The sequence below is a fragment of the Ailuropoda melanoleuca genome, chromosome 13 (assembly GCF_002007445.2).
Source record: "Ailuropoda melanoleuca isolate Jingjing chromosome 13, ASM200744v2, whole genome shotgun sequence".
In the NCBI taxonomy this organism is placed as follows: Eukaryota; Metazoa; Chordata; class Mammalia; order Carnivora; family Ursidae; genus Ailuropoda; species Ailuropoda melanoleuca.
Genome location: NC_048230.1, coordinates 4,108,458 through 4,122,339, shown reverse-complemented (window position 1 = coordinate 4,122,339; position 13,882 = coordinate 4,108,458). Strand labels below are relative to the sequence as shown.

Below are 13,882 nucleotides of genomic sequence, written 5' to 3'. Positions count from 1 at the left end.
TTTTTGTGTCTCAGGCTCTTGCATCCTTCCTCAGGTGCTGGCCACCAATGCTATCAGTTTCCAGTCATCTTCCCAGAGATAGTCTTTATGTGTACAGGAAAATTTGTATATGTCACAAAATACTTTTTAAATGACCTGATTATTTTAGTATGATTCCCTATAATAATACTAACATTTATACAGTCATACCTTAGAGATATTGTGGGCTTGGTTCCAGATCACCACAGTGAAGTGAGTATTGCAATAAAATGAGTCAAATGAAATTTTTGGTTTCCCTGTGCATATGCAAGTTATGTTTACACTATACTGTAGTCTATTAAGTGTGCAATAGTATTATGTCTAAAAATGTACATACCTTAATTTAAAAATATCTTATTGCTGGGGCGCCTGGGTGGCACAGCGGTTAAGCGTCTGCCTTCGGCTCAGGGCGTGATCCCGGCGTTATGGGATCGAGCCCCACATCAGGCTCCTCCGCTATGAGCCTGCTTCTTCCTCTCCCACTCCCCCTGCTTGTGTTCCCTCTCTCGCTGGCTGTCTCTATCTCTGTCTAATAAATAAATAAAATCTTTAAAAAAAAATATCTTATTGCTAAAAAATGCTAGCCATTATTTTAGCTTTCAGTATATCATAATCTTTTTGCTGGTGGAGGGTCTTGCCTCGATGTTGATGGCTGCTAACTGATCAGGCTAGGGGTTGCTGAAGGTTTGGGGGAGCTGTGACATTTTCCTAAAGTAAGACAGCAGTGAAGTTTGTCACATTGATGGACTCTTCCTTTCACAAATGATTTCTCTGTTATATGCAATGCTGTTTGATAGCATTGTACCCAGAGTAGAAAATTTTCAAAATTAGAGTCAGTTTTGCCAAACCTTGCTGCTCCTTTATCAGCTATTTCTGTGAAATATTTTAAATCCTTTATTGTCATTTCAGCAGTTCTCTCAGCATCAATGGGAGTAGATTCCATCTCAAGAAACCACTTTCTTGGTTAAGCCTCTGCCTTTGGCTCAGGTCATGATCCCAGGGTCCTGGGATTGAGTCCCGAATCAGGCTCCTTGCTCTGCAGGGAGCCTGCTTCTCCCTCTGCCTGCTGCTCCCCCTGCTTGTGCTCTCTCTTTCACTATCTCTCTGTCAAAATAAACAAATAGGGGTGCCTGGGTGGCTTAGTTGGTTGGGTGTCTGCCTTCTGCTTAGGTCATGATCTCAGGGTCCTGGGATCGAGCCCTGCATTGGGCTCCCTGCTTAATGGGGAGTCTTTTCCCTCTCTCTCTGTCCCCCCACCTCATGCTCATGCATGCTCTCTAATATATGAAATTTAATAAATAAATAAATAAATAAAATCTTAAAAAAAAAAAAGCAACTCATCTGTTGAAGTTTTATCATGTGATTATAGCAACTTAATTATATCTTCAGGCTCCATTTCTAATTTTAACTCTCTTGCTATTTTCATAACATCTGCCATTACTTCCTCCACTGAAGTCTTGAACCCCCCAAAGTCGTTCATGAGGATTCGAATCTACTTCTTCCAAACTCCTGTTAATGTTGATATTTTGACCTCTTCCCATGCATCACAGCTGTTCTTAAGGGCATCTACAATGATGAATCCTTTTCAGAAAGTTTTCAGTTTACTTTACCTAGGTCCATCAGACTAATCAGGGTCTATGGTAGTTATAGCTTTAGAAACTTTTTAAATTTTTTTAAAGATTTATTTATTTTAGAACTAGTGTGTGAGTGGGGGGAGGGGCAGAGGGAGAGAATCTGGAAGCAGACTCCCCGCTGAGTGCAGAGCCTGATGTAGTGCTTGATCCCACAAGATCATGGATCATGACCTGAGCTGAAACCAAGAGTCAAATGCTTAACTGACAGAGCCACCCAGGCGTGCCCCTACAAATTGTATTTTCAAATCATGAGACTCATAAGTTGAAATTACTCTTTGGTCCATGGCTGCAGAATGGATGTTGTATTAGCAGATATGAAAACAACATTAATCTCATCGTATATTTCTGTATACTTGGGTGACCAGACACATTGTCAATGAGCAGTAATATTTTGAAAGGAATTTTTTTTCTGAGCCATAGTTCTCAGCAGTGGGCTAAAAATATTCAGTAAACCATGTTGTAAGCAGATGTGCTGTCATCCAGGCTTTGTTCCATTTATAGACCACAGGCAGAGTAGATTTAGCATTCTTCTTAAAGGCATTAGGATTTTCAGAACAGTCAGTAAGCATTGGCTTCAGCCTATAGTCACCAGCTGCATTCGCCCCTAGCAAGAGAGTTAGCCTATCTTTCGAAGCTTTGAATCCAGTCGCTGACTTCTCCTCTCTAGCTATGAAAGTCCTGGAAGGCATCTTCTTCTGATATAAAGCTGTTTAATCAACATTGAAAATCTGTTGTTTTTAGTGTAGCCACCTTCATTAATTATCTTAGCTAGATCTTCTGAATAACTTGCAGCTTCTACATCTGCATTTGCTGCTTCACCTTGCACTTTTATGGTATAGAGACACCTTCCCTTCTTAGACATGAGCCAACTTCTGCTAGCTTCAAACTTTTCTTCTGCAGCCTCCCCAACTCTGTCAGACTTCATACAATTGAAAAGAGTTAGGGCCTTGCTCTGGATTAGGCTTTGCTTAAGGGAATGTTGTGGCTTTTTTGATCTTCTATCCAAACCACTAAAACATTCTCCATATCATGTTAGTATCCAGAATATATAAAGAACTTATATAATTCAACACAAAAAACCCCTCAAATAATCTGATTTAAAAATAGAGAAACTGAATAGACATTTTTCCAAGGAAGACATACAGATGGCCAATAGACATGTGAAAAGATGCTCAACATTACTCATCATCAGGGAAATACATATCAAAAGCACAGTGAGATATCACCTCACACTTATCAGAAAGGCTAGCATTAAAAAGACAAGAAATTGGTGTGCCTAGGTGGCTCAGTTGGTGGAGCATGTGACTCTTGATCTTGGGGTTATGAGTTTGAACCCTGATCTTGGGGTTGTGAGTTCGAGCCCCACATTGGGTGTAGAGATTACTTAAAAATATTTAAAAAAAAAAAAAGAAGGGGCGCCTGGGTGGCACAGCGGTTAAGCATCTGCCTTCAGCTCAGGGCGTGATCCCGGCGTTATGGGATCGAGCCCCACATCAGGCTTCTACGCTATGAGCCTGCTTCTTCCTCTCCCACTCCCCCTGCTTGTGTTCCCTCTCTCGCTGGCTGTCTCTATCTCTGTCGAATAAATAAATAAAATCTTTAAAAAAAAAAAAAAAGAAGAAGAAGAGGACAAGAAATAACAAATGTTGGTGAGGATGTGGAGAGAAAGGAACCCTTGTACACTGTTGGTGGGAGTGTAAAACTGATGCAGCCACTGTGGAAATTCCTCAAAAAGTTGAAACTAGAAACACCATATGATCCAGTAATTCCACTACTGGGTATTTAGCCAAAGAAAGTGAAAACTTAATTTGAAAAGAGACGTGTATCCCTATGCTTATTGCAGCATTATTTACAATAGCCAAGATTATGGAAGCAATCCAAGTATCCATCGATAGATGAATGGATAAAGATGTGGCAATACATATACAATGGTATATTACTCAGTTATAGAAAAGAATGAGATCTTGTTATTTGCAACATCAGAGATGGACCTAGAGGGTATAATGCTAATTGAAATAAGTCAGAGAAAGACAAATAACATGATTTCACTCGTATGTGGAATATAAAGATAAATTAATAAATAAGCTGACAAAAAGCAGAAACAAACCCATAAATACAGCGTACAAATTGGCAGTTGCCAGAGGGGAGTGGGTAGTGGAATGGGCAAAATGGGTGAACCAAAGTTGGAGATACAGGCTTCCAGTTATGGAATGAATAAGTCATAGGGACAGAGGATACAACATAGGGAATATAGTCAGCGGTGTTGTAATAGTTTTCTGTGGTGACAAATGGAAGCTATACTTGTGGTGAGCATAGAATAATGTATAGACTTGTTGAATCACTATGTTGTACACCTGAAACTAAGGTAACATTGTGTGTCAGCTATACTTTTAAAAAAAAGAGGAACGACAAGAACAGTATATCCAAAAACAAAAAACAACCACCACCACCCCAAAACACCTTCATATCAGCAATAAAGTGGTTTCCCTTCCTTACTGCTCATGTGTTCACTGGAGTAACACTTTTTTTTTTTTTAAAGATTTTATTTATTTATTCAACAGAGATAGAGACAGCCGGCGAGAGAGGGAACACAAGCAGGGGGAAGTGGGAGAGGAAGAAGCAGGCTCATAGCAGAAGAGCCTGATGTGGGGCTCGATCCCACAACACCAGGATCACGCCCTGAGCTGAAGGCAGACGCCTAACTGCTGTGCCACCCAGGCGCCCCTGGAGTAACACTTTTAATTTCCTTCAAGAACTTTTGCTTTGCATTCATAACTTGGCTTTTTGGCACAAGAGCTCTCGCTCTTAGCCTTTCTTTGCTTTCAATGTGCCTTCCTCATTTAGCTTAATCATTTCTAGCTTTTGATTTAAAATGAGAGATGTGTAACTTTCTCACTTGAACACTTGGAGACCATTGTAGGGTTAATAACCATCATGCACAGGTAATCTGTGCAAGGGTATGTCAGAAATAGGGGTATTTGGGGGACTTATTTTTTTCTTGTGGATCCTTCCTACCTTTCAAAAGTTTTGTTCCCCAAATACATGTATTACTTTTTTTTTTTAATTTTTAAAGAGAGATAAGGTAATATTCTTTTGAAGAAAGTCCTTAATTATATAGTCTTATCAGTTACTATTTTATCTGTATATTCTTGTTCCAATTAGACTCTGTAAAGGGACAATTTTTCTTTCTCTAAAGGGATTGAATGTTTGATTGAGTTGGCTGTTTTCTAAGCCTGAGCCCTCTGATTAACAGATGTAGGGAAAAGGGCTTTATGGTATTGAAGCAGTTGCTTAAGACCAACAATGTCCTTTTTGTGAAAATCTGAAGGCTCTTAAAAGATGGAATAGCATGACATCATCACTCTTCATCCAAGGAGCATTCCTCAAATAATACTGAATATGCTGTGATTATTGGTACCCTTCCCCCATCATCTTTCTGTTGCTTTGACTGATGTTATTGTCAGTTATTTGACTGTGTTTTACAAATGTGGAATAGTTAACTTTATTCTGAAAATCATAATTTGACCTGAGATTTTAAAATAAATTATACTGGATTTTCATTGGGCTTTCTTAGATAAATGTTTTAGGATTGAACAGGTAACACCCATAAAAATTGTTTATGTCTTTTACATTCAACCATAAATAACCTAATAAATGATAGGCTTCTTTGGTCTGTTTTTTGTGGAACCAGAAACAAAAAAGATCTCATTTGCCGTTTATAGGATTGTTAATTTCATTTGACTGCTCTCTTTTAGTAAGGATATAGTGCTCGCTTCGGCAGCACATATACTAGTAAGAAGGATATAAGTTACTGTAATATTTTTTCCCTACTAAGAGATTAGATATTTAAACAATGTGACCTAACAGCCTGTTTGTTTTTTTAAAGAAGATTGCATGTATAGTCTCATAATATCTTTAAGAACTTATTATAAATATTTATATCTTTTAAACCTGACCTGTAGTTTATACAGCTGTATTAGTCTTGTATGTCGGGTATTCATGTACCTAATATTCATTTTCGGCATACTGGAGAAATTAATGGAGTTTACGATTAGGGTTGCTGTGAAAGCTCCTCTGTGCTGTTTCTTTTCCTGTATTTATTCATGACAGATTTTTAAAATGGACAAGACTCAAATCCAAGTGCCTTTGTCAGTTTTAACATTGATGACTCTGTTTAGCAATATTCCGAATGGGTGCAGGGCAACCAAGATGGTGCTAAATTTTATAATAAAGTACTTTACTTTTGGGAATTTTGAGGATGTACAGAAAAGCAGTTATGCAATAGATAACTATAAACTCTAGCCTAACAGTGTAATGGAGTATTTCAGGGATTTCTAATGTTGGAGTTCTCTTATTTGTGTTCATTTTATTTTTAATTTTTTTCTGTCTTCTAACAGACCAAAGAATGTGCACACGTGGTGGATATTTTTTCTTTATCTTTTTTTCTTGTTGTGGAAGTTGAACATGTGATTATTGTTGAAAATTTGGAACATAAGGAAAGTATAGACTTATGAATGTTGTCCATAATACTGGCCATAACTATACCACTTTGTTGTATTGCCTTCTTTGTGAAAACTACAGTATATATAATTTTTGTTTTCATTCTTTTTATTGTAAAATCAAACAGATCCAGAAATTTGGCAAACATACAGCTTAATGAATTATAAATAAAATTCCTCTGTAATAATCACTATCTAAGGCAAGAAATGGAACTTTGCTAGCCATTCTAGATGTTCCTCCTTATATCTGAGCCCAATCACAACCCTTTTGCCTAAACTAACTACTATCCTGACATTTACTACAGTAAAAACTTCTGGGAGTTTCTTCATTGTTTCATCATCTAAGTGTGCATTACTGTGCCCCAGTATTGGGTTTTGAGAGTTCTTTATAGATTTCAGATACAAATGCTTTTTCAGATACATGATTTGAAAATAATTTTTTAGCAGCCTTTGGTTTGACTTCATTCTTTTAAAAGTGTCATTTGCAAGAGTAAAGGTTTTTAATTTCAGTGAAGTCCACATCGTCAATTTTTCCTTTTTTATGGATTACGCTTTTGATGTTACATCTAAGAACTCTTTGACTAACCTAGGGTTACAATGATTTTCTCCTGTGTCGTCTTCTAAATGTTTTATGTAAAGTGTTAACTTTTTACATTGAGGTAAGTAGACCGTTTTGAGTATATTTTTCTTTAAGGTATGAGGCAAAGTTCATTTTCATGCATATGGATGTCTAATTACTGTGGTGCCATTTTCAAAAGAGATCTTTTCTCTGTTGTACCTTTGTCAAAAATCAGTTGACCATATTCGTGAGGGTCTGTTTCTGAACTTCTGTTTTGTTTCATTGGACTATGTGTCTATCCTTTCATCATTACTACACCATCTTGATTATTGTAGCTTGGTATTAAGTCTTGAAATCTGGCAGTGTGTGAGTCCCCCAACTCTATTCTGCTTTTTAAAAATTGTTTTGACTAATTTGGTTCTTTGCCTTTTCATGTACATTTTAGAATCTGTTTGTTGATATCTACAAAAAAAATTCTGTTGAATTTTGCCTAAGATTGTATTGAATCTATGACTCAATGAATTTTTGGACTAATTTGGGGAGGAATGACCTCATAACAGTATTGAGTAATTTAGTCCATTAACGTGGTACATCTCTCCATTTAATTTTTCTTCCTTTTGTGTTCTTTTTCTTTTTCTTTTTTTTAAAGTAAGCTCTACGCCCAGGGTGGGGCTTTAACTCATGACCCTGAGATCAAAGTTGCATGCTCCGAGCCAGCCAGGCACCCCATTTATTGTTCTTACTATATAAATTCTATCCAGATATTTTTAGACATATCTAAATATTTCTTATTTTACTATTTTGTATATTCCTTGGGATTTTTCATGTACACAGTATTGTCATCAACTAGAGAGTTTTATTTCTTTCTTTCTATCACATATTTCTTTTCTTTTTCTTTCCTTTATTGCGTGAACTGAACTTCTAGTACGATGTTGAAGAGGAGTGATTAGAATAGATATCCTTACTTAGTATATAATCATTAGGGAAGTCTTTGTCTTTAATCATTATGATGTTAGCTGTAGGTTATTTGTAGATACCCTTAGCCAGGTTAATGATGTTAATGGAGCAGCAGGCAGAGGGAGAAGCAGGCTCCCTGCTGAACAAGGAGCCCAGTGCAGGACTTGATCCCAGGACCCTGAGATCATGACCTGAGCCAAAGACAGACGCTTAACCAACTGAGCCACCCAGGCATCCCAGTGATGTTCCCTTCTAGTCCTAGTTTTTTAAAACATTTTTATCATAAATGAATGTTGGATTTATCAAATCCTTTTCTGCCTCTGTTGATAAGATCATGTTTTTTTTTCTTTAGTCTGTTTAGAATGGTGAATTAAATCAGGAATTTAGAGCTATTCCTTCTCCTTTCAGTGTTCTAAGAATATGTAGTGATATTTCCCCTTTGATTTCTGTTTTTGCTAATTTGTGTCTGTTCTTGTTTTCCTTGGTTAGTTTGGCAGAGGTCTTTCAGTTTTGTTGAGTTTTTTTATTACCCAAAGGAACCATCTCTTGTTTTTTTTTTGATATTTCTATGTTGGCTTTTTGTTTTCTAATTTCATTGTTTTCTATTCTGTTTCTTTAATATCTCCTTTCTTATATTTATTTTGGGTTTTTTTTTTTTTAAAGATTTTATTTATTTGAGAGAGAGAGAGACCACGAGCAGGGCAGAGAGGAGCAGAGGGACAGGAAGGAGCAGAGGGAGAGGGAGAAGCAGGCTCTCTGCTGAGCAAGGAGCCTCATGTGGGGCTCAATCCTGGGACCCTGGGATTATGATCTGAGCCAAAAGTAGACGCTTAACTGACTGAGCCACCCAGGTGCCCCAATTTTTGTTTTTGTTTTTAAAAATATTTATTCATATATTTATTTTAGAGAGGTGAGGAGAGGCAGAGGGAGAGAGAATCTCAAGGAGACTCAAGCAGACTCTGGACCGAGCACGAAGCCCCACAGAGGGCTCACTCTGAACGATCCTGAGATCACTACCTGAGCCGAAACCAAGAGTTTGACACTTAACCAGCTGCGCCACCCAGGTTCCCCTGTTTTTGGTTTTATTTGTTTTTCTCTTACTTGTTTTTTTTTTTTTTTTTAATGTAAGCTCCATGCCCAGCGTGGAGCCAAATGTAGGGCTTGAACTCACAACACTGAGATCAAGACCTGAGCTGAGATCAAGAGAGTTGGACACTTAACTGACTGAGCCATCCAGGGGCCCCTCTCTAGATTCTTAAGATAGAAGTGTAGATTATTTATTTGAAATCTTTTTTTTTCCTAATATAGATTTAGTGCCTTAAATTTCTGTGTAAGCACTGTATTAATTGTATCCTACAAATTTTATGTTGCATTTTTATTTTCATTTAATTTGTATTCTTTTTTGTAATTCTAAGTAATCTGTACCCTGAATGTGGGGTCTGAACTCATAATCCCAAGACCAAGAGTTGCATGCTCTTTAGACTGAGCCAGCCAGGTGCCCCAATTTGTATTCTTTTCTAATTTCCCTTGAAATTTATTTACTGACCCATGGATTACATAGAAGTGTGTGTTTAATTTCCAAATTTGTTGGGTTTTTAAAAAAAGTTATATTTTGGGGGATGCCTGGGTGGCTCAGTGGGTTAAGCGTCTACCTTCAGCTCAGGTCATGATCCCAGGGTGCTGGGATCGAGTCCTGCCTCGGGCTCCTTGCTCTGCAGGGAAGCTTGCTTCTCCTCTGCCTGCTGCTACCCCTGCTTGTCCTCTCTCTCTCTGACAAATAAACAAATAAAATCTTTTTTTTTTTAAGTCATATTTTTGTTACTGACTTTAAAGGTAATTGCACTGTGGTCAGATAATGTATTTTGTAAGAATTGAAAATTTTTCATGCTTGTTAAGATTTGTTTTATGGTCCAGAATGTAATCTGTCTTGGTGTGGATATCATATTCACTCTTGAAAAGAATGTATATTCTGTTGTCAAGTAGAGTATTCTGGAAATGTCGTTAGGTAAACTTGGTTGATAGTGTTGTTCTATATATTTTCAGACTACTTTTTCTTCGAATTTCTGAGAGAGGAGTGTTGGAGTTTCCCAGTATAATTATAGACTTGTTTTATTTCTGTTCTTTGTTGTATCAATTTTTGCTTCATGAGTTAGAAGCTCTTTTGTTAGGTGAAGACAAATTTGGGATTTGATGAATGGAATCATATCATTATATAATGTTCTTTATCCCTCAATTTTCTTAGTTCTGAAGTCTATTTTGTCTAATACTAATGTAGCTACTCTAGCTTTCTTTTGTTTAATATTTTGTCTTTCTTTTAAAGTAGGTCTGTTGGCAACAGATTCTCTTAATTTTGCATCATATAAGAACCTCTCCCCCCTTCATTCCTGTAGAAGACTTCTGCTATATAAAGAATTATGTTCTGGGTTGGTAGTTCTTTCCTTTTATCACCTTAAAGATATTATTCCACTTTCTGTGGACTGTTTTTTAGCAAAGTTTCTTGTCATTTAAATTTTAGTTTATCTTTTTCTAACATTTTGATTAGATGTGTCTAGCCTGATTTTCTTTGAATTTGTCCTGTTTGGGGTTTGTTGAGTTTCTTGAATCTCTAAATTTATGTCTTTTGTCAAATCTGTGAAATATTCAGACATTACTAAAAAAATTTTTTTTTCTCTACTAATTTATTTTTCCTCTCCTTAATAACACCAGTGGTTTGAAACGTAGCCAATTTGATATCGTCCAACAAGTCACTAAGGCTCTGTTCAGTTTTTTCAATCTTTTTTTCCTCTCAGTTCTTTAGTTTCATTAATTTTTGTTGTGTCTTAAAGTTTACTGACTCTTTCCTCTGTCATGTCTTCTCTGTTGTGCAGTTGAGCCCTTGCAATGAGTTTTGTGTGTGTGTGTGTGTTTAATAAGTAATATGCCTACTGTGGGGTTTGAACTCACGACGCCAAGAACAAGAGTTGCATGCTGTACAGACTGTCAGCCAGGTGCTCCTCATTTATGATACTGTATTTTTCAGTTCTAAATTCTTCATGTGATTAAAAAAAATTTTTTTTTTATTTCTCTACTAAGAACTTATGTCTTTTCATTTGTTTCCAGAGTGTTAACCATTACCTCATTTGTTATGGTTATAATAACTGCTTTTAAGTCTTTGTGTGATAATTCCAACATGAATCGTCTCAAAACAGGCATCTGTTGGTCCTCTCTTCCCTTGATAATTTGTCACATTTACCAGTTTTGTGTGTGTGTGTGTGTGTGTGTGTGTGTGTGTGGTTTTGTTTTGTTTTGCATGTAGAGTAATTTTGGATTTTATCTTGGACATTGTGAATATTATGTTGTCATTTTTGAGTCCTTTTAATATGCTTTGGAGAATGTTGATTTTTCTTTGTTTCAGTAGACACCAACTGGTTTAAATGGGAAGTTCTGTCTCACTTTCTGTGAGTGGTGTGTTCCAGTAGCAGTTCTATTTCTAAAACCTTTGCTGTGCTCTTTGGATTTGCCCTGTGCTGTGCCTCTCAGTGATAGGATGAGACCTGGCAGTGGTTTATATTATAGATTAGTTGTCTTTAATGTAGCCTTTGTTACACTTCTTTGAGTCTGCTTTACACAAGTGCAAATCAGTATTTGTTTTGGCTTATACCAAAATAAAAGAATTAGGGATCTCTTTTCCAGCTCTCTCTTCTCCATGATTTTCCTCCATTTACTCTTCAATTTCCACTGGACTTTTCCCTGGTTTTTCTGATCAGAAAGACAGGTTTTTCTCTGAGCATTTAGAGTTCTCCATAACTGGAAGTCCCCATAAGTGAAATGGGGAAAGAAGAGAGGAATTTAAAAAAATAATGGGAATTCCCCTCATACTTTTTGGACCAACAGAGGGGGGCCGTATTTTGCAATTTTTCTCTCCAAAGAGAGGTTTTCTCACAGTTTTTTTTTTCTGTTCCTGGGGCAGTGTAGTTCTGTGGCTGGGGAGAGAAAAGAGAAAATAATGGCTCCCCCCCCCCCTCAGTCTTTTAGATCACAAGATCTCCTTTTCTGGTCCTTTGAATGGAAAGAGGGGATTTCTTCATGGGTTTCCTTGCTGTAATTCAGGGCACTTTTAGGTCAAAGCCACCAGGAGTTAAAGGAGGAAAATAGAATCCAAAACTCATGGCCATACCCATCAAGTTTTAACTTCTCTCCCCAGTAATTTATATTACATGTTTATGGAATGCTGACATACATCCTTTGACCAGTTATTTATTTGTTGGTGAATTAGCTACTTTCTGAGTGATTTGAATGATGTTTATATATTTAAGGAATGTTTATCCTTGATTATGTTAGCTCTGTAAGTTTCAGTTTTTGTGTTTGACTCAATTTTTTTGACATACAAAATTATAAAATGCATAAATCTTTTGTGAATTAAAAAAAAATGTGGATAGCCTTTTAGATGTTCTCCCTAGTCAGAGTATGTATTCTTCTAGTTCTAAAATGTTCTATTTTATTTTTCTCAAATTTAAAGTACAATGTAAAGTAAATTTCTTAAAATTATAAAAGCAGTCGCTGTAAAAATTCAGATAATACAGATGCGTAGGCTAACAAATAATGCTTTTCATGGCTCTACTTTATCACAGAAAGTATTAACCTTTCAGTACATATCCTTCTATACCTTGTTCATAAGTTTGTACTATATAGAGAGAGTGTGCATGCAAGAGAGCATATGTATTTATGGTACTTAGATTTAAAAAAAAAGATTTTATTTATTTGGCAGTGAGAGAGCGCGCGCCCGCGCACACGTGCGCGCACAAGCAGGGGGAGCCCCAGGAAGAGGGAGAAGTAGGCTCCCTGCTGAGCAAGGAGCCTGATGGAGGGCTCTATCCCAGGATCCTGGGATCATGACCTCAGCTGAAGGCAGACGCTTAACCCGACTGACCCACGCAGGCGCCCCTAGTACTTAGATTTTATGTATGTGTATCTGGCACTTAGATTTAAGCCATTTAACTTGTTAAAGTTAATTTCATTGAAGTATAATTTACATATAGTGAAATGTATCCATTTTAAGTGTTCAGGTGTAGTTTTACAACCCAGTTGCATAATATACATGATACAGGTGTATATACTTATGTAATTCACTACCTCAAGATATAGAACATTCTCTCATCTCCAGAAGCTCCTTTGGCCCTTTTGTCCCTTATACCCATCCCAAGTAACCATGGATCTATTACTTCAGACCAGTTTTGCCTGTTTGAGAATTTATCAGGGGAATCATTAAGTACATACTCTTGTTTCTGGCTTCTTTTACTGAGTGGCATAATGCTTTTGATACTCATTTGTGTTCCTTCATGTATCAGTAGTTCACTCGTTTTTATTGCTGTGAATAGTATTTCATTGTGTGAATATACCACAGTTCTATTATACATTTATTTGTTGATAGACATTTGTATTATTTGCAGTTTTGGACTATTATGAATAAAGCTACTATGTGTGAGTTTTTGTGTGCCTGTGTTTTCTTTGAATAAATGACAACTAGTTCAGGAATTGCTCCTTCATATAGCACATGTTTGTTTTTCTTGATAAGCATCTGTTAAACAGTTTTCCAAAATGGTTGTATCATTTTACAGTCCATGTAATGATTTCCAGTTCCTGACCTTGTGCATTTATCATTTCTTATGTTTTCTATAAGTATCTTTGGTATTGATTCCTTAAAGTGGTATTTTTATGTGAAATGATAAGTGCCTGTATGTTTTTGCTAGATTTTTCTCCGTAGGGTTTGTACTGTTTTTTCATTACCACTCTTAATGGATGAGTGCATATATATTTCCCTTCATCCCACCATCAGCATGTGGTTAATTTTTGTCTTTCTGATAGGTACAAAATGAAATCATAGTATAGTTTTAATTTGTATTTATCTTAATTGGTGTGATTTTGAACATATTTTCATATATTTGATGGTTGGTTAGATTTTAGCAATTTATTTTTTTTAAGATTTTATTTATTTGAGAGAGAGAGAGCACACACAAGCCAAGGGGGGGAGGCAGAGGGAGAAGCAGACTCCCCGCTGAGCAGGGAGCCTGACATGGGGCTTGATCCCGGGACCCTGAGATCATGACCCCAGGGGAAGGCAGACGCCTACCTGATTGAGCCACCCAGTCACCCCTAAGCAATTTAATTTTTTAAAGTTGTTAATTTAATCAAAGTTGTTAATTTTTTTTTCCTGTGAACTACATGTATCTGCTGTA

The 13,882-nt window shown here is 36.7% G+C and overlaps 1 protein-coding gene across 3 annotated transcripts in view; it reads left to right on the top strand.

Moving 5' to 3' along the window:
* TAOK1 (TAO kinase 1) overlaps nt 1-13,882 on the top strand; it is a 153,687-nt gene that overhangs the window by 44,784 nt on the left and 95,021 nt on the right. The window contains exon 2 of one of the 3 annotated variants that reach the window (XM_034641137.1): nt 8,574-8,731. The exons of the other annotated variants lie outside the window; for them this stretch is intronic. The gene's annotated coding sequence lies outside the window, so the exon portion shown is untranslated. The remainder of the gene's footprint in view (nt 1-8,573; nt 8,732-13,882) is intronic. 3 annotated transcript variants of the gene reach the window in all.